Source organism: Cervus elaphus, chromosome 28 (assembly GCF_910594005.1).
Source record: "Cervus elaphus chromosome 28, mCerEla1.1, whole genome shotgun sequence".
Lineage (NCBI taxonomy): Eukaryota > Metazoa > Chordata > Mammalia > Artiodactyla > Cervidae > Cervus > Cervus elaphus.
In genome coordinates this window covers 32,267,697-32,289,785 of record NC_057842.1, presented here as the reverse complement: position 1 = coordinate 32,289,785, position 22,089 = coordinate 32,267,697, and the positions used below count along the sequence as shown (strand labels likewise).

At 38.1% G+C, this 22,089-nt stretch overlaps 1 long non-coding RNA gene across 2 annotated transcripts in view; it reads right to left on the bottom strand.

The window, feature by feature from the left end:
- The window catches only part of LOC122685517, a 38,001-nt gene extending 16,200 nt beyond the window's left edge, over nt 1–21,801 (bottom strand). For both annotated transcript variants that reach the window (XR_006338420.1, XR_006338419.1), the window contains exon 1: nt 21,546–21,801. This is a non-coding gene — a long non-coding RNA (uncharacterized LOC122685517). The remainder of the gene's footprint in view (nt 1–21,545) is intronic.
- Between the last annotated feature and the right edge of the window lie 288 nt (nt 21,802–22,089).

Below are 22,089 nucleotides of genomic sequence, written 5' to 3'. Positions count from 1 at the left end.
AAGCCATTTGGATAAATATAAGTGTCTCCTCAAAAGATTTTGATTTTGATTTGAAGGCAAAAGACATAGAGCAAGACTAGACAAGCAACACAAGACATAGAGCAAATAATGTGAGCACCTTCTAAGTGCCTAGCATTGTCCTGGGCATGTGGGGATACATTGGGGACAAAATAGATGAGAACTCCTGCTTGATGGAGCTTACCTTTCTTCAGTGAGATAAGCTAGGCTGCATGACTCAGTTTTGTTCTTCAGGTTCATAGGGAGAGAAAATGTTGGGACTTCCTTGGTGGTCCAAGGATTAAGAATCCTCTCTGCAATGAAGGGGATGTGGGGTTGATCCCTGGTGGGGGAACCAAGATCCTGCATGCCATGGAAAACTAAACCTGTGCGCCACATGCAGAGAATTCATGTGCCACAATGAAAGATCCCATCTGTCACAACTAAGACCTGTCACAGTCATATAAATAATTAATCTAAAAGAAGAGGAAGAGGAAATGTTGGATTGCTAGAAGGTGTGTTGTGTTTTTCTAACCAAGCTGTATTTAAAAGAAAGAGAAAACTGGAGTGATCTCTCACGTCAAAAGAATAAGTGCTCAAAGCAGGGTTAGAATGGCCTGACTTGAGATGGGGCTGTGTGGGGGTGGTGTCCTGAACCTGAATACTGACTTTGTCAGCTGCTAGCTGTATAGTTGTCCCGAGCCCTGGCTTCCTTATCTGTACAATTGACTATTGTGATGACAAAATGAGATCCTTTGTAAAGTGCTCACCTGCTACCTACCTAGAATGGCACTAAGAAAAGCGTATTGCATTGTCAATCTTCTAATCCCCAATTTTTATTTGTAGTTAATATCTTTATTTTCTATAGTTTACTAAAGGGGTTAAGATTTATTCCTGATAATTAGATTTATCCTGTCTAAAATTTTATTTGTCATCTTTTGGAGCATGCCATAGGCTAAAATACACATTACAAACATAGCCTGAATTTGTAAGTCACTTCATCCACTTCCACAACACTGTAACATCTGAAAATAATGTTTGGGGTTTTTTTTTTTTTTGTATGTATGGAGGCTTCCCTGGTGGCTCAGAGGGTAAAGAGTCTGCCTGCAATGTGGGAGACCCAGGTTCAATCCCTGGGTTGGGAAGATCCCCTGGAGAAGGAAATGCAGCCCACTCCAGTACTCTTGCCTGGAAAATCCCATGGACAGAGTAGCCTGGTAAGCTGCAGTCCATGGGGTCACAAAGAGTTGGACACGACTTCACTTTCACTTTCATGTATGTAAGAACAATTTTATTAGGGTATGAGGTCAAATACAACTATTTTTAGTATCGATTCCATTTCCTGAGTAAGTCATGTAGACACACCTGAGCTTGGTCCCCTCCTTTATTCTGATGAAAATTTGATACTTTTTGGTGTGTGTATTGTGAGAGAATTTCATTGAGATTCAGCTTTCAAGCTATAACAAGCCTCAAACACAATGTCAGGTCTTTCAAACTGATAGAGTTTGGTTTTGAGAAAATAAAGAGACAAGCTTTGGTGGATTGGAAATGATAACTCACAAGGGAAAAATAATACCACCGAATCTAAGGTATGTATTTCTTGGAGCAAGTAACGAATAATGTCATATTTACATTGAATGACCTTTGGAAAATATTACTAGTTTCTTTCCAGAAAAGGTAGAATTGGGAATTGATTTATTTGTGACATCTGAGTAACTGAAAACCATTGATATATGTTGCCTCATTTTCCCTCAAAAACTCTTTGGATAGGAGAAAGCAAGAAAATATAATTTCTTGCATGTTTATAAATACAAATGAAGAAGCTTATTTTGGTTCTTAAGTTTAAAACAGAGTAGACCACAAACTCAAGGTAAGAATCCAGGCTCCACTCAATCAGCTTCCACAACTTTTTCTAATCTTCTCCTTAGACCAGCCAGGTCCAATCACCAAATTTAGGAAGACAATCAACACTTTTAATTAGTGACCAATACCCTTGATCTTGAGAAATAACAAGAAGTCTTTTTAAATACTTTCTTAACTCAAGGTCCTTTTCCTTTGGTTTGTATTTCAAAAATTGTAAATCTTCCTGCTTCCTGGTGACAACTATCAGCATAGCTCCTAACTGGGCCAAGGCCATTGTACCTCTCTTTGAGAGATATAACAATAGCATGATGGAGCTTTGAGCTTAATGCATAGACCCTGTCAATTCACTTAAAAACTTTATAAATTTGTAAGGCCAATATAATGTACGAGATTATAAACACACAATGGGTCCCTTGTGAAAGGTATCTCTGAGCTAAGAGTCAAACAATGGTTTTGATTCTCACCTAGCACAAAGATTACTAATGGTAAAACTTTGGGCTACGATTTAACCTCTGGGAGTCTGTTTCCTCATTTGAAATAGGAATAATAATAATGTTGTTGTTTAGTTGCTAAGTCATATCTGACTGTGACCCCATGGACTGTAGTCCTTCAGGCTCCTCTGTTTATGGGATTTCCTAGGCAAGAATACTGGAGTGGGTTGCCATTTCCTTCTCCAAGGGATCTTCCTAACACAGGGATCAAACTCATGTCTCCTGTATTGGCAGGCAGGTTCTTCACCACTGATTCACCAAGGAAGCCCTGGTGTTGGTGTTTAGTGGCTAAGTCATGTCTGACTCTTTTGCAACCCCATGGACTGTAGCATTGTTTAAATTACAGAATATTTTTATGAGGATATATATATATAGATGATAATATATTTGGTAATCTATATGAATCTGCCTGAAAATGTATATTATCATATATATCATAAAAATTTTGTTACAAACATAGTAATATGTTAAACATATTAGTCTTATAATCTGTGAAATAAATATAGTTGGGTTTTAACATATATTATTTAATTAAATCTTAGACGTCATAAGCTATAAGTCACACCATTATTTTATGTACCACTATAAAAGAAAAAGACATTATCAATTAAACTAGGACACAAAGTTAAGATACATCCTAATTTCAGAGATATTAACATCTGAAAAATAAGTTTATCTTATTTTAATAGATGGAATGTGGTAAATTACATTGTCACCCTCACTTAACTTATATATATGTCATTTCGGATTTAACTGCTGTGAAAGTAGCATGGTTTTTAATTCTGCAGTTTCCATATTTAATTTAAAAGGTGTGAATTTAAAAGTAGTACATGAACCTAGATTCTGGCATGACAGACTGAGTTAGAATCTACTTTCTGCCATTTAATCAGCTACATGATCTTTACTAAGTAACTGTTACTGTTACCATCATATTATTGTTTTAAATATTGTTTATGATATGAAACAATTGGCAATCCTCATAGTGACTTGTGTTGGATAGAGGAAATCAATCCCGTCCAAGAATTTTTGAAATATTTTCTATTGATCAGAAAAGAACTGAGTGAAAAATCTATTTGATTCAAGGCAAGCACATCTCCATTTCTGGAGAAGCAGTTCAGAGCTCTCAGGCTGCTGACAGTGGGTCAGAATCTGATGGATGAAATGTTCATACATACATATGACTACAGTGTGCTAATAAATCATTTCCTCCAAATGGTGCTCCTGTCATCATGTGCATCAGTTAACAGTACAACAGTTCTCAGAAAACATTTGGAACAAATGTGCACTCTTTTAAGAATGTTATACTTTATCCAAACCCAAAACTGTCATGCTCATTTCAATTTTATTCACAATATGTAAGGATATATTCTATTTTTGCTGGAAGAAAAAATATTCAATTGAAGTCAACATATTTTGTCTATAGTGAGCCATAATGCAATATATAAATTATATGTAAGTCATTTATCACTAAGTCTAGGATGCAAAAAATATACATTTCACCCTCTTTTTCTTTTTGAATATGTAGAAAAGAGCAGTGTCTTAACTCTGTCAACTTGCATATTATATGTTGTTGTTTAATCACTCAGTTGTGTCTGACTCTTTGCGACCCCATGGACTGTGGCCCACCAGACTCCTTTGTCCATGGGATTCCCCAGGCAAGGATACTGGAGCAGGTTGCCATTTCCTCTTCCAGGGGATCTTCCTGACGTGGGAATCTAACCCGCTTCTCCTGCATTGGCATGTGGGTTTTTACCACTGAACCACCAGGAATGCCTCCCGTACTTCATGGGGTAGGTAAGTTACTAAAACACTCTGGGATTCAAATTGATCACCCAGATATGTGTTATGTACATAATAGGAACTCAAAAAACTGTGACAATAAATAGATAATATAAAAGTGTCTGGTATGTAATAAATACTCTAATACAATAGTTGCTATCTCCAGAATGGTGTAGGCTTTATTATATTTTCATTCTGAATTCTTCAAAGGGCCAAGTCCTTCATTTTGAGATTCCTAGAGACTCACATATGGCAATTCTGGGTAAAAATTTGGTAGCATGAATTAAAGACTCTTTTCAATGTATTCGAAATAAGTTTTCAATATAAACATCGAGGCTGCTTGGGAGTGAGATCCCTGACCCTTTCTCTAGCACTCTGCATCAAGCCTAAGCTAAATACAGCACTCTTATGCCATGAGGCAGAGTTGGGTTTATTGTTAACATTTATACAAATGTATATATGAGTGTAAAGGTGTTCCCTTAGACAACTTTGCTACTCCAAGTTTGGATGGCATGACCCTTAGTTGACCTGTTTCATGAGGTACAAATCAACTGGGTAATGAAGGGCCTTTTTGCACTCTCAAAACACAGTGCTCATTCAATATTCTCTTGGCTGCTCCGGGCATTGTAAGAGCTGTAAACTTTTAGATCTTTGATCTCTAGCCTCCAGTTCATCCCTGGTCCTGTGTGACTTTCTGTAAGTCTCTCAGTGTGGCTGTCCAGAGTAACCACAAAAGAATGTTTATGCAGTAGGAACAGTTTCTCTGGACAGTTTTTCACCGAGGTCAGCAATGAGCCTCTGGCATCCTGATACTTACAGACTTAGTGTGACACTTCTGGCCTCGATTTTCCAGGGACAAGCATTGTCAGTGCAACAGGAATTGGTCCGTGTCAAGCTGACAGAGTTACAGAGCCTGCTGAGGGAGACTGCTGCTCTGTAAGTTTTCTTGCAAGGAGGCCCAATATTCATTTGGCTTTGACTGATAAGGAAATGAACAATATTTGTGTTTCAAGATCATATTGTAACTTTAAAATGTCTATGAGTAACAGAATTAACACTTGATTCCAAGAGCGTCAATAGTTTTTTCCTGAGTGCTCAATTCAACTTGGTTCTTAATTGCACAGACCTCACCGCCTGAGTATGTCAAATTCACTTTTTCCTTTCCTTTTTGGATGGCAATGCGTGGAATGCCCTTGTGTAAACACACCCAGGGCATGAGCACAGTTCCACTTCATTTCCTCAACCTTTTGTTTGGCTCTTCCCGCATTCTCCTGTGTCTGCATTCCTTGACTATTGATGGATTCAGTCAGCAACACCCAAGAAGGTGTATAGAGGAATTTATGAAGTAAAGGCCAAGAAATAAATTCAAACTAAAATAATAATGATAAAAAATGTTAGGTGTATTAGTCAGAGTTTTCCAGAAAAACAGAATTGATAGCCTGTATATACAAAGAGAGAGAGAGATTTATTTTAAGAAATGGACTGATGTCATTGTGTTGGCTGGCAAGTCTGAAATCTGGAGGGCAAGCTGGAAGTCTAGGGACCCAGGAGAGACTGATATGGCAAGCAAGGCCAGTCTCACTGGAAAGACATCACTTTCTTCTTTCCTAGGGAACTCTAGTCTTTTTCTCTTAAGGTCTTCAAATGATTGAATGAGGACCACCATCTTAGAAAAAGTAATCTGCTTTAAAGTCTACTGATTTAAATGTTAATCACATTAAGAAAAAAAAAATGACCTACCCAGCAACATCTAGACTAATGTCAGACCAAACATCTGGGTACCACAGTCTAGGGAAGATGATGCATAAAATTAAACATCATAGTAGGATATTCATTTATAATAACTGAAAGAACATTCAGGCTCTACATTTTAGTAAATAAAACATATTTTACCAAAAAAGGAATACAATATAATTGTAAATGTTTTTAAGTCAGTAAAAAATGAGCACAATGTCAACCAATGCTCTGAGAATATTGCAGGATTCAGGCCAAAAAATTAGCATCAACCGAACTCTCCTACCCCACCTTTAAATTCTATTTTGAATAAATCTCTTAGAGTCATCTTTGAGGTCACTCATGATAATTTTTTTCACATTTTCTTCCAGTGCATTTTATGGCTAAAATTTCTTGTTTTGACCCTTATGAACCTAACTAAAATAGGTAGAGATAAAACATAAAACTTTCATTTCACACATTCTGTACATTCCTCACACTAAAAAAATTTTTTGAGCTAAATATAGCAGATACATGTTTTAATATAAACAGTATATAATTATGTGTAAAGCAGAACTTAAATGACCTTTGAGAATAAAAGTAAGCACGTTTTAACCTTATTTCATAGACATTATTGTTTCAATCCTTAATAAAAGATGAGACATCCCAGGAGTTAGCTGAATTCTAATGACTCTTCTAAATATTATTTTAAAAGCTTGGTTTGCTATTTTGATTTCCAGATTTTCAAAATTGTTTACTTATTAAATTTTCTTATTTGATTTCTAATAGTTGAATGAAATTATTAAGCATGCAATCAGCTTTCCCGAATGACTGAAGTAAGAATCTACTTATGGTAGATGACTAGAACAAACTTCTTAAAACCTATCTTGTTTATTTCAAAGATAAAAATTTTGAGTTAAAATACCCAAAGCATATTCAGCTGGAGAGAGTTAGCCGTGGGAAGGTGGAATGAATTTGAATGTGTAAGCAAAGCAGCAAGTGGAACAAGAAAATGAACGCAGTGCCACCAAGCCCAGGATGTGTCACATTTCTGGCCCCATTAATTTAAACTGCTAAGCAAAATAAATGCAACTCTTCTCATCTTCAAAGCTCTTCATAAAAGAAAACAGAATTAAGTACCATAATGCTAGGGTGATTCCTATTTTGCTGACCAAGAAACTGATGAGAAACTCTAATGGCCTTTCTAAGGCTGCAACTGAGCTTTGACAAAGCCAGGATTAAAGAGTTCCCGGCCCTGTCTTCACCAGGCACTTCTCTCTCTGGATCCTGAACCGGTACAAATGAATCACAATATCACTGGCAATCTGGCTGCCACATGGAAACAAGCGAGCTGTCAGGCATTAGGTGGTTCAGTCTAGGTAATGCAGAGCACAAATTCAGCAGTGCTATCTCAGGTTCACCCAAAAGAAGATGAATAAAACCCTGTCGGGAACAAAGAGATGGTCAAAATCATGCAGTGCCCCTTCAGAAAAACTCAAAACAAAGCAATAAAAGGAAAGTTGATCTGTTTGCAGCACTGCTCAGGAATTACAGGCTCCCAGTCCTGAAATCTCTCTGAGGAAAGCTGTCGATCCTAAAAAATGCACTCTGTTTTAGGAAGACTGCTTTCCGAGGCAATTTTCTTACTTGACCTATTTGAGCAGTTGGTTTTGCCTTTAGATACTTTGCTGCTAATTTGCAACATGGAAATAAAATAGTCTTGGGAGCTTCATACACATCCTAGTTTAAGAAAAACTTTGTCTTATAAAGTCATGGAATTTTCATAAATAGACTAGACAGTTTGTCACTGTTTGGCCACAGAGATATTTTTGTGGCTGTGAAATTTTCTGCTATCAGAGACACACAAGGGCACAGGGCCAAGTGTCCTGGGCCAAACACATACCTCTTGCCTTCACATCCTCTGCAGCCCCCCAATTCACACATGGATGGGAAGTGAATTATATTTCAGTTAGTTACATTTCCCCTAGAGTCTGAAAAAGTTGAACATTTTGCTTGGCTTCCTTCTGAATAAGGTATTTTCAAAGCAACACAGACCAGATCTCACATAACTGTCATTTACCCAGGCTGCAGAGTGTAAAATCATCCATTAAGCAAATCACAGACACTGTTAACATTTCCCTCGCTATAATATTTAACAATGATTTTTTAAAAAATTGCTGGTCTCTAGAAGAAAGATGGCTGAGGTTACTATAGAAGACAGGGAGAGTGTTCTCTTGTAATCTGTAATATTTTCCTAAAGTAACAACCACCAGGATGTCAGAAGCAAGTGGGCCCGAGCCATTGTGGACCTGCTATAGGCTTTAGAAATGCATGGAATGAACCTTCACATCATGCTTCTCCCTCCCAAGGTACAAACCCAGTGTCAATGTGCCTCTTGTCAAAGCGTGTCAAGCTCACCTTTAAGTTCTTATTTTGAGAAGCAGATAAAGGAAAGTGAGAAAACATTAATGAAATAACTGAGAAATAGTGTTGCTTGTAAGAGTTGTTTCTCACTATTTTTCTTTTCTTTCTTTTTTGATGCCAACTATTGTAAAAATCTTTATTGAATTTGTTACAATATTGCTTTTGTTGTTTATGTTCTGGTTTCTTGGCTTCAGGGCATGTGAGATCTTAACTCCCAGACCAGGGATCCAACCTGCACCGCATTGGAAGATGAAGTCTTAACTGGACCACCAGGGAAGTTCTTCCTCCCTGTTTTTCTTTGTTAGCCAACTTGAGACTCTGAGGCTTGTGTTCCTGTCTTTCCATTTAGAGACGCTGATTCTAGTCAGAGTAGGATCTCCCCTGGATGAAGGTCCTGGAAACGAAACCCAGTTTGCAGAGGGCAGCAAGCAGAGTGAAGGCGCTATGGATTCTACAGTCAGCTGCTCTGCCTGGGTTGCAGGATGTGGGTGCAATTCCTGCATTAACACCCTGTGTTGGTGACTAGAGAACCTGCAAGAAAGAAAAGAAGAGGGAAAAAGCCCACAGGAGCGTAATACCTATTTCCACCGACATGACCCAATGTGGTGCAGGTTGGATCCCTGGTCTGGGAGTTAAGATCCCACATGCCCTGCAGCCAAGAAACCAGAACATAAACAACAGAAGCAATATTGTAACAAATTCAATAAAGACTTTTACAATAGTTTGCATCAAAAAAAAAAATCAAAAGAAAAATAGTGAGAAACAACTCTTTACAAGCAGCACTATTTCTCAGTTGTTTCATTAATGTTTTCTCACTTTTCTTTATCTACTTCTCAAAATAAGAACTTAAAGGTGAGCTTGACACCCTTTGAGACACTGACACATTGACACTGGGTGTGTTCATTGCAGGAGGCGAGGAAGTACTTGATGATCAATATTTTCCATACTGACCCCAAATCAGAGCTTCATTTAGTGTTTCTTGAAGGCCTTTTGGTTTGTAAGAGTCCACAGACTAAAATACAAACAACTAGGGGGAGGAAGGAGGCACACCTCTAGGAGAAATTTGGACGACAATGGAAAATGGGCCCTTGTAAGAAGGAAACAAAAAAACGAGGCTCCCAGAATGACAGAGAAGGGGTGGAAAGAACTAGTAGCAGCCCTAAGACACCGTCTTCTGCATTTGCCCAGAAGAGCTATGTCCACAGGTAGCACAAGTGGCAAGATTTCAACTGACTACAAGAGATTGGGCTATCCATCGTCTAGACTGGGCTTTTGCTTGTTTAAACGAAAGTCTGAACAATTTTCATGCAAGAAACATGGCACTGAAACTGGAAGAAAGAAAAAATACCACAGTGAGTGAGGGTATACATTCTTTGTTTTTTTTTTTACTAATTTGGAAATATGGAGGCTAATAATGTTAACAAAATTGAAAAACATTTCAATGGAGATTTCTATCAAAATAATCAACATGATAGATCTAAATGCCAACCTAAGAAAGCTGATATACTCAGATTGCTCTTACTAGCACCTGCTGGTATGAGGAAGCATGCTGATCCACTCTAAAACCAAGTACACATATAAATATTTAATCCTTATAGTAGACACTTGACCCCCCTTTCAAGTTCTATGAGAATTATTATATGAAAATAATACAAATAGAAATTTCAATCCTATATCTCAAGGCTAGATCTAGTAATACCTCTTCCTTTATGCTTTCCCCTATGTTCTCAACTTGATTAACTGCCACCTTTGCATTCCTTGGCGTTCAGCTGTTTCTTTGATAAGCCCTTAATCAATTTGTATCATCATCAAATTCTTGTATGCTGCCTTCCCCCATCAAACTACAAGTTCTTTGAGGGTCTAGGATTTATTTAACTCCTCTCTCTTTATTCTCATTGTTTTTAATGTGCTTTGCAAACAATAAGTGCTCAATAAAGAGTCATCAAATTGAATTTCATACCCAAATTAGATAGCATCTAAATCATTTAAAAAATTTAAAAATTACAGTCCCTTGAGTTTATGCAGTATGTGTTCTATAATACTAAAATTGAATCATCTCAACTGATTTCACTGGATCTCCATAATAAAAAAATCATTTTTTTTTTCTCTCTTAAGTTTAGCTAGAAACTGAAACACAGAGGTGAAATACAAATTTTTCAAAGATTAGTAGGAGAAGGAAATGGCAATCCACTCCAGTATTCTTGCCTGGAGTATCCCGTGGATGGAGGAGCCTGGTGGGGAGCTGTCTATGGGGTCGCACAGAGTCGGACATGATTGAAGCGACTTAGCATGCATGCATGCATTGGAGAAGGAAATGGCAAACCACTCCAGCATTCTTGCCTGGAGAATCCCAGGGACAGAGGAGCCTGGTGGGCTGCCGTCTATGGGGTTGCACAAAGTCGGACATGACTGAAGTGACTTAGCAGCAGCAGCAGCAAAGATTAACGACAGAATGGTCAAGTGTGTACCAGAAACAGACTCCTGAAGTCCTTTTCAGTGGTGTATACAAAAACCCAAGTTTAGTTTTACCTACACACCTCTAAATGTCTCAGGTCTCATGCTCTTTAAATTTTTAAGTGGCAACTATGCTACTTGAGTAATAGGTCATTGATAACTGATGTTCAACACATTTAATAGTAGAATAAAAAGATAAACAAGTGCTACTTGCCTCTGACTCTTCAGAAGAGCTAAAGATTACAACCATTAGATCTTTTTGTTTTAAATTAATTAATTTATTTTAATTGGAGGCTAATTACTTTACAATATTATAGTGGTTTTTGCCATACATTGACATGAATCAGCCATGGGTGTACATATGTCCCCCATCCTGAACCTCCCTCCCCATCCCATCCCTCAGGGTCATCCCAGTGCACCAGCCCTGAGTGCCCTGTCTCATGCATCGAACCTGGACTGGCGATTCATTTCACATATGGTAATATACATGTTTCAATGCTATTCTCTCAAATCATCCCACCCTCACCTTCTCCCACCAAGTCCAAAAGTCTGTTCTTTACATCTGTGTCTCTTTTGCTGTCTCGCATATAGGGTCATCATTACCATCTTTCTAAATTCCATATATATGCGTTAATATACTGTATTGGTGTTTTTCTTTCTGACTTACTTCACTCTGTATAATAGGCTCCAGTTTCATCCACCTCGTTAGAACTGATTCAAATGCATTCTTTTCAATAGCTGAGTAATATTCCATTGTGTATATGTACCACAGCTTTCTTATCCATTCGTCTGCCAATGGACATCTAGGTTGCTTCCATGTCCTGGCTATTGTAAACAGTGCTGTGATGAACACTGGGGTACACATGTCTTTTTCAATTCTGTTTTCCTCAGCATGTATGCCCGGTAGTGGGATTGCTGGGTCATATGGCAGTTCTATTTCCAGACAACCATTAGATCTTAATGGCTAAGGCTCAGAGAGCACTCACAAATTTGGGCCAAATTAAGTAGGAAGAAAAGATGGTCAAAAGGAACGTGATTATGGACAACTTTCTTTTTTTTCTTCTAATTTTATTTTCTGAAAAACTTTTATTGGCTTCTTTGATAGTCCTTATGTTTGAAAAGTAGATGAAAAAGGATAATATAAAATGCAACACACTGAACATGACTATTAAAACAGTAATTGGATACTGTCAATGCCAATTAGTTTGAGTTTTTAAGAGAAAATAAACTCATAAAAGGTCTAAGGACTGCTTTTTTTTTTTTTTTTTTTTGAGGCCAACTGCATTCCTACCTTTTTCTGGTATCATATTCTACCGCTTTATTCCTGGATTAGGGCTTTATTTATTTTACTTATTTATTTAACAAACCCTATAGCACTTCATGTGACTGTCAGGCACTGTTCTAAACAGTTTACAAAATTCATTCAATGTCTATTGACAATCCAAAAGATAGATGGTATTTTATCTCAATTTCAGAAAGAATTGAGGCATAAGAAAATTGCATAATTTATCCAAGGTTACCATCTCAAGATGAATGGAGCCGGAAAATGAGGGACCATTGGTAACTGTGCTTTGTCCTACGAAGCCTCACCTCCTTCAAAAAGTGAGCTTAACAGAAGCTGATGATTCTTAAAATATATCATCCGTCTCTCCACTTCAACACTGACCCTTTTCAGTACATTTGTTATTAACACTTTTAACTTTTAGTCCAACTGCTTGTTCTTTGTCCTTTGTTGATAGAGGTCCATTAAATCAGACTGACCACTTCCCAGAAGAAGGTGCTCTTTCTGTGTAACTTTCACTATGCAGTGTCCATCCTGGTTCATGAAAAAAATAACTTCATAAACTCATCTGGAGATTAAAAAGAAGCTAAACGAACATTTATTAGGCAAGTGTTAGATGTGATGTACTGCGATAAGCATGGAAATGATGGCAGACCTCTTGCCCTCTGTGCTAACACATGCTAACAGATGATAGGAACGCAAGCCAAGAAGACAGATGACTGCCCCTTGGCGGTGCAGGGCGCCGCGCACTCTCCTGCGGAAGCCCCGCGGGAACCTTCGCTTCTGCCGGAGCCAGCCCGCTCCGTGAATGATGGCGTTTCAGGCTCCTGAGGCCTGGAACATGTTGCTTAGTGGGAGGCAGGCTTCTTGTCTTCTGCTCCCATTTGGCAAGGACACCTCATTATGTAAGAAGGCCACTGTTTATTTGCACCATATTTATGGTTTCTACAAGGGTTATTCTAAGGTTTGGCAGATATGAAGGAATATTTTATAAAGCGAGGCTTGTAGCCGCAAGACCTCAAATGAAATTTCTGGAGTATATCTAAAGTACCTTTAAATTGTTCATCCTAAGGTGATTTAATGCCTCTCTCTCTACCCCTCTCCCCTCCATTGGTCATATTCATCTGATTTAGATGAGAAGTAAACTCTTAAGGCCTGGGTACAGTTAGTACTTTGTTATTCCTAAGTTTAAAAAAAAGTAAAAATACATTTAGTTGCCCCTTGAAACCTAACCAGCTTAAAGGATATCTAAGTTTACTTCATCTTTTGCAAGTATTTCTAAAAAGTTGGAGTCAGAGCAGAGCCTAATCATTCAAAGACCTCTCTTCACCGCCCAACCTGAATCCCATAATATTGTTTTTAATGGCTTGCAGTTAACACCCTGATGCTTGTGAATGGGAGATTTCATAAAGGTATGTTTGGGGAGACGCAGTGAAGTGCCAAGTGTCTACTAAGAATTAGTCCTTTATTCAAACATTATTATTTTCTTGTTAGCTTCACTGGACATTTATATCTAACAGTCACTACATAAATCTGGAAATTAATAAAACAGAACCTCAACACGAGAGAGTGATCACTTTACGTGTCTTTGTTCTAAAGCTGATTTAATGTCCCTGAGTATATAAGAACCATTTTACGAGCAGACAACGTCTATGGTTTATTTCCAGTACCGCCTAGTGTATTTTCTACTTTAACATACATCTGATTTAGATTGTCTCCACCTGATTAAACAGCTTAAAAACAAAACAAAAAAAAGGCCTGTTTAGGAGTGCTTTTCAGCCCCAGTCTAGAAAAGTAAATATTTCCATTTAAAAGAATTGTACCGTATGAAAATAAGTAAGTTTTAGAAGTCCAATCAGTTTTGTGGTGTTCTCTGGCAAGTTTCTCATAAAATAAAGATCAGTCTTTCAGGATTTATTAGAAATTGCCAAACCTTTTAATCTGTGATGAAATAAAGAGACAAAAAGCCAAATTTACTGTATACATGTGTGTTCCTGAAAACTATGCAATAAATTCCATTTTATTACTAAAGAAACAATTTAAATTCTTCCAAAAAGCTCCTCTATTTGGAGGAATAATGTGGTCACTACTCTTGTAAAAAAATCACTTTTTGAGGTACCTATTTTGTAAATTATATTTTAACAAAGCCGATTAGAAATGAAATACAAAGGTTTATTAATTTTTAATCACTTAAGTTAATAAGCAATAAATGATATGAGTTTGCAACAGCACAACTTATTACTACAAAAAAATTATTTTTCTTGATTAAAGAAATAGAAAAAAAAGTTTGGTAAATATTTGCATTTGACTCTTCAAGCCATAGTTGTCAATAAGCTAAGAAGGCTAGAAACTAATAAATTTTAAGCAGTGTAAGAAAAATCCTAATTCAAGATATTTTAAGATTTTTAAGATATTTTTAAGATATTTTAAGCAGTGTAAGCAAAATCCTAATTCAAGAGATCACTTTAGTCTACTAATACTGTAGGGTCAGCATGTTAACAGTTTTTGTATGCATAGCTATTTCCCCATGTAAAAATCAAAAATGTCTTTTGCATGTGTGGAGTCCCATGAAAATACTTTCCAGCACTTAATGGAACTATAAACCTCATCATCAGGATAATTTCCTCTTTTTTTATATTGTCCCTATTCACTCTCAATTTTTCTTCTTATTAGATTTATGTTTTTCTTCTTGTAGGTAAATAAATGTGAGACCTAGGTTTTATCAACTACAAAAAACCAACCAAACTGACCACATGGATCATAGCCTTGTCTAACTCAATGAAACTATGAGCCATGCCATGTAGGGCCACCCAAGATGGCTGGGTCGTGGTGGAGAGTTCTGACAAAATGTGGTACACGGGAGAAGGGAATGGCAAACCACTTCAGTATTCTTGCCTTGAGAACCCCATGAACAGTATGAAAAGGCAAAAGACACGACACTGAAAGATGAACTCCCCAGGTCAGTAGGTGCACTGGAGAAGAGTGGAGAAATAACTCTAGAAAGAGTGAAGAGATGGAACCAAAGCAAAAACAGCCCCCAGTTGTGGATGTGACTGGTGATGGAATTGAAGTCCAGTGCTGTAAAGAACAATATTGCATAGCAACCTGGAATGTTAGGCCCATGAATCAAGGTAAATTGGAAGTGGTCATAACAGGAGATGGCAAGTGAGAACATAGACGTTCTAGGAATCAGTGAACTAAAATGGACTGGAATGGGTGAATTTAATTCAGATGACCATTATATCTACTACTGTGGGCAAGAATTCCATAGAAGAAATGGAATAACCTTGTAATCAACAAAAGAGCCCAAAATGCAGTACTTGCATACAATCTCAAAAATGAAAGAATGATCTCTGTTCATTTCCAAGGCAAAACAATCCAAGTATCACAACAATCCAAGTCTATGCCCCAACCACTAATGCCGAAGAAGCTGAAGTTGAATAGTTCTATGATGACCTACAGGATCTTCTAGACTTAACACCCAAAAAAGATGTCCTTTTCATCATAGGGAACTGGGGTGCAAAAGTAGGAAGTCAAGAGATACTTGGGTAACAGGCAAGTTTGGCCTTGGAGTACAAAATGAAGCCAGGCAAAGGCTAACACAGTTTTGCCAAGAGAATTCACTGGTCATAGTAAACACCCTCTTCCAACAACACTAGAGAGGACACTATACCTGGACATCACCAAGAAGGTCAATATTGAAATCAGACTGACTGTATTTTTTGCAACCGAAGATGGAGAATTTCTGCACAGTCAGCAAAAACAAGACTGGGGGCTGACTGTGACTCAGATCATGAACTCCTTATTGCCAAATTCAGACATAAATTGAAGAAAGTAGGGGAAACCACTAGACCATTCGGGTATGACCTAAATAAAATGAAATCCCTTATGATTATACAGTGGAAGTGACAAATAGATTCAAGGGATTAGATCTGATAGACAGAGTGCCTGAAAGACTATGGACAGATGTTCATTATACTGTATAGGAGGCAGTGATCAAGACCATCCCCAAGAAAAGAAATACAAAAAGGCAAAATGGTTGTCTGAGGAGGCCTTACAAATAGCTTAGAAACAAAGAGAAGTGAAAGGCAACGGAGGAAACAAAAGATATACCCATTTGAATGCAGTTTCAAAGAATAGCAAGGAGAGATAAGAAACCCTTCCTAAGTGATCAATGCAAAGTAATAGAGGAAAATAATAGAATGGAAAAGACTAGAGATCTCTTCAAGAAAATTAGAGATACCAAGGGAACATTTTATGCAAAGATGGGCATAATAAAGGACAGAAATAGTATGGACCTAACAGAAGCAGAAGATATTAAAAAGGGGTGACAAGAATACACCGAAAGCATGAAAGTTGCTCAGTCATGTCTGACTCTCTGTGACCCCATGGACTGTACTGTCCGTGGAATTGTCTAGGCCATAATACTGGAGTGGGTAGCCTTTCCCTCCTCCAGGGGATCTTCCCAACCCAGGGGTCAAGCCCAGGTCTCCCACATTGCAGGTGGATTCTTGACCAGCTGAGCCACAAGGGAAGCCCAGGAATACACAGAAGAACTACATAAAAAAGATCTTTATGACCCAGGTAACCATGATGGTGTGAGCACTAACCTAGAGTCAGACATCCTAAAGTGCAAAGTCAAGTGGGCCTTAGGAAGCATCACTACGAACAAAGTCAGTGAAGATGATTGAATTCCAGCTGAGTTATTTCAAATCCTAAAAGATGATGCTATAAAAGTGTTATACTCAATATGTCAGCAAATTTGGAAAACTTGGCAGTAGCAACAGGCCTGGTAAAAGTCAGTTTTCATTCTAATCCCAAAGAAAAGCAATGCCAAAGAGTGTTCAAACTAACACACAATTGCATTCATCTCACACACTAGCAAAGTAATGCTCAACATTCTCCAAGCTAGGCTTCAACAGTACATGGACTGAGAACTTCCAGATGTCCAAGCTGGACTTATAAAAGTCAGAGGAACTAGAGTTCAAATTGCCAACACCTGTTGGATCATAGAAAAAGCAAGAGAATTTCAGAAATACATCTACTTCTGCTTCATTGACTGCATCAAAGCCTTTGACAGAGTGGATCACAACAAACTGTGGAAAATTCTTAAAGAGATGGGAATACCAGACCACCTTATCTGCCTCCTGATAAATCTGTATGCAGGTCAAGAAGGAACAGTTAGAATCAGACAGGTAACAACAGACTGGTTGCAAATTGGGAAAGGAATACGACAAGGCTGTATATTGTTACCCTGCTTGTTTATCTTTTTTTTTTTTTCCATTTATTTTTATTAGTTGGAGGCTAATTACTTTATAATATTGTAGTGGGTTTTGTCATACATTGACATGAATCAGCCATGGAGTTACATGTATTCCCCATCCCGATCCCCCCTCCCACCTCCCTCTCCACCCGATTCCTCTGGGTCTTCCCAGTGCACCAGGCCCGAGCACTTGTCTCATGCATCCCAACCTGGGCTGGTGATCTGTTTCACCATAGATAATATATATGCTGTTCTCTCGAAACATCCCACCCTCGCCTTCTCCCACAGAGTTCAAAAGTCTGTTCTGTACTTCTGTGTCTCTTTTTCTGTTTTGCATATAGGGTTATCATTACCATCTTTCTAAATTCCATATATATGTGTTAGTATACTGTAATGGTCTTTATCTTCCTGGCTTGCTTCACTCTGTATAATGGGCTCCAGTTTCATCCATCTCATTAGAACGGATTCAAATGAATTCTTTTTAATGGCTGAGTAATATTCCATGGTGTATATGTACCACAGCTTCCTTATCCATTCATCTGCTGATGGGCATCTAGGTTGCTTCCATGTCCTGGCTATTATAAACAGTGCTGTGATGAACATTGGGGTGCACGTGTCTCTTTCAGATCTGGTTTCCTCAGTGTGTATGCCCAGGAGTGGGATTGCTGGGTCATATGGCAGTTCTATTTCCAGTTTTTTGAGAAATCTCCACACTGTTCTCCATAGTGGCTGTACTAGTTTGCATTCCCTGCTTGTTTATCTTATATGCAGAGTACATTATGCAAAATGCAAGGCTGGATGAAGCACAATCTGGAATCAAGATTGCTGGGGGAAATGTCAATAACCTCAGATATGCAGATGACACCACGCTTATGGCAGAAAGTGAAGAGGAACTAAAGAGTTCCTCTTGATGAAAGTGAAAGAGAAGAGTGAAAAAGCTGGTTTAGAACTCAACAATAAAAAAACTAAGATCATGGCATCTACTCCCATTCACTTCATGGCAAATAGATAGGAAACAATGGAAACAGTGAGAGACTTTATTTTGGGGGGCTCCAAAATCACTGAAGATGTTGACTGCAGCCATGAAATTAAAAGATACTTGTTCCCTGGAAGAAACGTTATGGCCAACCTAGACAGCATATTAAAAAGCAGAGACATTACTTTGCCAGCAAAGGTCCACCTAGTCAAAGCTATGGTTTTACCAGTAGTTGTGTATGGATGTGAGAGTTGGACTATAAAGAAATCTGAGTGCCAAAGAATTAATGCTTTTGAACTGTGGTGTTGGAGAAGACTCTCGAGAGTCCCTTGGACAACAAGGAGATCAGTCAATCCTAAAGGAAATCAGTCCTGGATATTCATTGGAAGGACTGATGCTGAAGCTCCAATATTTTGGCCACCTGTTACAAAGAACTGACTCCTTAGAAAAGATTCTGATGCTGGGAAAGATTGAAGGCAGGAGGAGAAGGGGATGACAGTGGATGAGATGGTTGAATGGCATCACCAGCTCAATAGACATGTGTTTGGGGAACTCTGGGAGTTGGTGATGGACAGGGAAATCTGACATGCTGCAGTCTGTGGGGTTGCAAAAGTTGGACACAATTGAGCAACTGAACTGAATTGAACTAGGCTATATCTTAGGGTGAAAAGAATTCTCAAGAAATAATGAGTTAGACTAACTTAATGGTTGATGGAACAAAATCTAGTGTCTTTTGAATTTTTGATCCTTGCAAAATTTACCCTATTTATATCATAATTTATCTATATATCTATCCATCTATACCTGCTACTTTAAAACAATTGGCTTATGAATGGTTTTTTGTTGTTTATTTTGGTTTCTTGGGAGGGAGCACAAACAACCTTAGGTCTGATGCATTTCTATTAAATTCCAAGGCCTTAGTCCAACAGGATGCAGTTAACCATTTATTGCATTCTCTATACTGCATTTTTGAGGGCTTCGCTGGTGGCTCAGTGGTAAAGAATCTGCCTGCCAGTGCAGGAGATGTGGGTTCAGTCTCTGAGTCGGGAAGATCCCCTGGAGAAGGAAATGGCAATGCACTCCAGTATTCTTGCCTGGGAAATCCCATGTACTGATGAACCTGGAGGGTTACAGTCCATGGGGTCGCAATGAGTTGGACACGACTTAGCAACTAAGCAACAACAACAACAGCAATACTGCATTTTTCTCTTGTCAAGGATTATACTTGTGATTGGAGATACCAAATCAATACGACATGGACTTCACACTTTGTGAAACTCAACTTAATTGGAAGAGAAGTAGAGGGTGAGGACAAAAACTATAGATAAATAACTGCATCACAATATAGAAATCACACACACAAACATTAATAAAAGGTGTTGGTGGAGATATAAGGCAAACTGACAGCACAAGTAATTGAGATATAATAATCAATATTACATTGTCAAGGTGGAAGGAGGGGAATTGTATATTGTGAAAATCCAAAGGCCACTTTGGGTTTTGGTATCCACAGGAATCCTGCAACCACCCCTACACCCCCTTAGATATTGAGGGGCAACTATATTCAGTGTAGGTAAGACCTTTATTACATATTTATTATACCCAGTTTGGGATCTAACAACTTAAGTGAAATTTAGAGACCTTGAATGAGATGTAATGAGAAAACAAATATAAGTACATTCAAATATGAGAAACTCTGGTCAGAAATGCTTATATAAATTGCAATTATTTGTCCTGGAGAAGGAACTAGTGGAATGAATACGTGTAACTTTTAAATATAAATATATCATAATATATATTTTAAAAAGAACAGTTTTCTTTAATATAATCAGTACAGAGAAAAGAAACCTTTTTAGAAGTGTGCAGAAGTCTATGCTAGTCACCAGGAAAACCATTACAGAGTATGAAAGTTGAGAGTGACTAGGGAAATCCAGTAAGAATGATCAAAGGCAAGAAGGAGTCCAGGGAGAAAAGACTAAAATAACAACACTCTTTCAGCTGGAAGAGAGAAAGGTACACCTTTGTTCACACAGATGAAGAAACTGGAGGACAGCTCACTGGTTGCCCTGTCTTTTCTTCCTGCCAATTTCCAGGTTAGTATCATATAAATAAAATGAAAGAATTCTACACTGAGTCCAGATCTCACCCATTCAGACAGCATGACTTCCAGATTCTCTGTTCTATATTTTCCCCAATGACAGAAAAGTGGGCGTTGGGGTGAGGAAAGCAGTTTCATTTGGGTTTTAGTGAGATATGCAGTGTGTCTCAGTGAGGATGAAGTTATAGTTCTGTCCATATGTTTTTTCTTTTTATACCAGCTGGAAAGGATGAGACAGATTAGGGAGGCCTGGCAGTGGTTGAGCAGGAGAGCAAGTTAGTCTTGATATTCCTAAATTCTTTCAATTCCTCATTGGTCCTTTTCCCACAGTAAGGGATTAGCCTGGCTTTTGTTGAGAAAATAGCAGGTCTCAAAAGAGAATGTGTCCTACTTAAAATTGACTCGATCAGTTTTTTTGACTTATGAGAAATGAATTATTTTGGTAATAAGTAGTCATTTTCCACATGTCAAGAGACTGAAGAAAGCTATGTAAAGTTAGATGAGAACCTTCTATGCCTGAGGACTGTGAGAAAACAGGAATGAATTTATGAGATATTGTAAAATCTTTTCAACAAACATGAATAATTAAAATAAAACAAAAATCTATTTAAGACGCTTTAAATTGGTCTTTATACATATTACAGAAGTTTGCTGAGTAAATCAGTGCTCTGAGTGGGGTTAGGTCTAAGATGGTGGTGAACTGGAGACCTCCTGCCCCATCTTACAGAGCTGGATGAAGATCACGCAGCATCTGGGTCTGAAACCCTGAAGGAATGCTGGCTCCAGAAACTGAAACCTGGAATGTTAGACCTGGAAATCTGAATTTGTATTTGAAATTCATATTAAAAACTAAAGACCCAAATTGGGTCAAGCTAAAGGTGTTTGCTGAGGCCAAGTCTGCTTTGTAAAGCTACCCATTTGCGATTTCTGGTGACAACTGAGTCCTTGGTCCATCATGGGTTTTGCAGCCAGATATGTTTCCACAGTCAATAACTCTCTAAAGTGGTTGATAGATTTACGAGTCATTAGCACTCTTGTGATTAAACTACACTGGGAAAGGAACAGAAGAGAAGCTTAATACCAGCTTTCTTGGAGCTGGACCAGTTTTCCTTCACAGGTGCATTATGCCATGGCAACAGAGCAGAAATCCTGGGGGGAAGATGAACAATAAGGGTCCTAACACCAGTGAGTGAATTAGGTCCTACCTTAGAAAAATGCCTGGAGAAAGTCCTGAATGCAGTCAGGTGGTTGGATTAAAAGAATCCTGAGTTCTCCTTCCAGGCTTCGATCGCATGCGTGGCTCTGAATGATTTCTGGTGATATGATTTTTTCTCTCTCATGATAAAAATTCTCTCCTACTTTTAAAAGAAACTTTTCTTCTACTTTTGAGAAAGAATTTCTTTCCCACCCTCACCCCCTCAAAGCCTTAAGTGAATACAAAGAAACTGTGCAACTCCTCCTAAATGGACAATCAGCCTGGAGTGTTTTTGTCTACGGATTTTTTAAATCATTGGATTGACCAACATTCCCGAATGATGCAACTCTCTACCACCAAAGGTTTAATTCATACCTAAAATGTTGCCATTATTTAGAGTAATGACATATAATTAAGCCTGGCGACTGTGTTCTCAGGCTTTTCTATCAGTGATTCATGGCTGTTGTCAAAAAGCAGCTGCATATCAGAGCCTTTTTTGTTAAAGTCCTTGTTTGAAATACCCAACAAACAGGGTTTTCTTGATTCATCAGTTT